The sequence below is a fragment of the Erinaceus europaeus genome, chromosome 20, assembly GCF_950295315.1.
Source record: "Erinaceus europaeus chromosome 20, mEriEur2.1, whole genome shotgun sequence".
NCBI classification, from domain to species: domain Eukaryota; kingdom Metazoa; phylum Chordata; class Mammalia; order Eulipotyphla; family Erinaceidae; genus Erinaceus; species Erinaceus europaeus.
Genome location: NC_080181.1, coordinates 20,641,422 through 20,644,368, shown reverse-complemented (window position 1 = coordinate 20,644,368; position 2,947 = coordinate 20,641,422).

The following is a 2,947-nucleotide window of genomic DNA, read 5'->3' as shown; positions in this document are numbered from 1 at the left end:
ACCATCTGCACTTCATGTATCCAGGGAGTGGGCCAATTAAGCACCGAGCTAGATGGCCTCTGCACAGGCAGCTTATGACCTAGCTTTCTGCCTGTGACCCATGGAATTTCTCCCCAGGGAAATAAGTCCAGGATCTTAGTTCCCTGAACTTGAGAGAGCAGAAGCCAACCATTCATTTCTCTGGACTATCCCTTGGCTCCCTTCAGCTCCTTAGCCCTCCTCCCTCATTCCCAATTCTCTTAAGCTGTCACTCCCGTGGCTGATGCTGGGTAAACTGAGATCATGCTGTCCACCCTATGGCTGTGGAAAGTATCTGGTGAGCCTTTCTTCTAAGGCCTCAGCCTTGTATGCAGGTTGAAATGCAAAACTGTATTCCCGTAAAAGTGGCCCAGAGTGGCAGGTCACAGCAATACTGGAGAGTCAAAGCAGGAGTCAGCCCTACCACTAGGATCATGGGGTCTCAGAGAAGGGGTGGCGTGGCCGAGGTGATGGGCCAGCCCCTTGTGAGGTCAGGAGGCTGGCTGTGTGTAAGCAGAATGGTGTGTTTCAGCAGCAACAGGCAGAACTGTAGTGCAGGGCAGCAGCTAAAGGTCATCTGATGGCCCCTGTGGAACATACTCATCAAATACTAGAAAACAGACAAGTTGCACATCCATCCTCCCTCTGCAGCTTTGGCTCCTTTTCTTTCTCCTCCTTGTTCCCCACTCTGTCCTTTCTGCTTCTCTTTCTTATTCCTCATTCTGCCCTATATCTGACTTTCCTGCCATCAGCCTTTTGACTTTCAGTTACATCATCTCTTAGATCTGTTTGCATTGTCTGCTTTCCCTAATAGAACGGAAACTCCACGAGGGCAGGAATGATCAGTTACTTAATCAGTTTCACATCCCCGGGCACCTAGTACAGTGCCTAACACATAGTGGGCCCTCATTAAATATTTGTCAGTCAATGAACCCACACATTCTTTCTCCTGGCTGCTCCTACCCTGTTTTCTGCTTGTACTTCTCCCAGCTCAGATTGTTCAGTGGAGGGCTTTCTGGAACCTGTGCTGTAGTTAATCAGGGCAAAGGAAAATGGCCTTTTCACCCTCACCTTGGATGCTGGACGCCACTCTCCTGACCCAGGGCCCATTATTCCTGCACAAGTGTGTCTGCTCCTCCATCTAGCCATGGGAGCTTTAGACCACCTCTTGAGAAACATCCCGTTCTGATCACCAGGCCTCCACCCCCAGCTCTGATTTTTAATTTAGACTCTAAATGTGATTTTCAGAGCCCAGAAGGAGCACAGCTTGCTCAGACCCCACTTGATGGTCAAGTAAAGTTGTACCTTAAGATTTGCCTCCTCTAGAAAGTCTTCACTGCCACCTCTAATTATCCAAATGAAAAACAACAAGAAAAAAAAATTACAGCCCCTCCCATCCCCAGAGCCACTAATCTTGGGCGGTGGTGACACAAGGTGGCAATAATAAAAGCTGTAACTGGGGAAGCAAAAGTGGAGGCCTGGGGTCGTATAAAGAGTTGGGTAGATCCGGGGTAAACATAGCTTTGCTCTATGTTTGGTTGTGTCATCTCTACCAAGGAGAATTTTGTGAGTGGTACAGTTTTTTTCTTCTCTAAGAAATGCCGGGTTCTTGTCCCTGTGAGAGTTAAGTCAGGGATTATGTTGGGGATAGAATTCCAGACCTCATGACATAGGCCAGCACTCTGTACACTGCATCAACTCCTGCACCTCCTGAAACCTTTTTTTTTTTCTTTTTCTTTTTAAAATTATCTTTATTTATTTATTAGAGACAGTTGGAAATCCAGGGGGTGGGGAGATAATGAGGGAGAGAGACAGAGAGATACCTGCAATACTGCTTCACCACTCACAAAGCTTTCCCCTCTGCAGATGGGACCAGGGGCTTGAACCTGGGTCCTTGTGCATTTTAACATCTGTACTCAACCAGGTGTGCCACCACCCAGCCCCTTTTTAATTTTTTTCCATCACTGAGGCTTCACCACCTTTGGGTTGACTTTTTCAGACAGAGACAGGAACGAAGAGGAATGATACCACATCACTGAGGCTTCCTTCAGTGTAGCAAGGCTAGGGTTGGAAACCAGGTCACGTTTGACAAGCAGGCACATTATCCAGGTGAAATGTTTAACCACTCTTGAAATCCATTTTTAAAAATTGACATTTGTTGAATGTTTAAAGTTATGACTTTAATTCTTTAATTTTTTTCTTTTTTAACTTTATTAATTTAAAAAATATTATTTATTTATTTATTATTGGATAGACAGAGAAATTGAAAGGGACAGGAGAGACAAAGGGAGAGGGAGAGAGGGAGAGAGGGAGTGAGGGAGAGAGGGAGAGAGGGAGAGAGAGAGAGAGAGAAAGAGAGAGACCAGCAGCCCTGCTTCACCACTGGTGAAGCTTTTCCCCTACAGGTGGGGACCAGGGGCTTGAACCTGAGTCCTCTGCACTGTAAGATGAGCACTTAAACAGGTGCACCACTGCCTGTCCTCACTCTTGGTTCTCTGTGTGTGTGTTTGAGAGAGTACTTTAATAGGTTTATTTATTTATTTATTATGAGAGAATGAGAGAGGAGGGAGGGGAGGAGGGAAAGAGAACCAGAGCACTGCTCAGCTCTGGCATAATGAGGTGCTGGTGACTGAATTTGTAGCCTCTGCAGCCTCAGGCATGCAAGTTGTATCCTTTAATAGACTGTGTATCTCTCTCCAGGGCCCAAGAAATAAAATCTTTGGATCAGCAAAACATCTCACTTGGACAGTGTATTGCTTTACGATGTGCAGGACTCAGGTTTGAACCCGGCCCCCACTGCATTGAAGGAAGAATGGGTACTGTGACCTTTTTCACTGTTTCTCTCTCTGCCTTTATCTAAATAATAGTAATAGTATACTTAAAAATATGCAGGTTGACTTACTATTAAAACACGGACTTGGGGATGCTG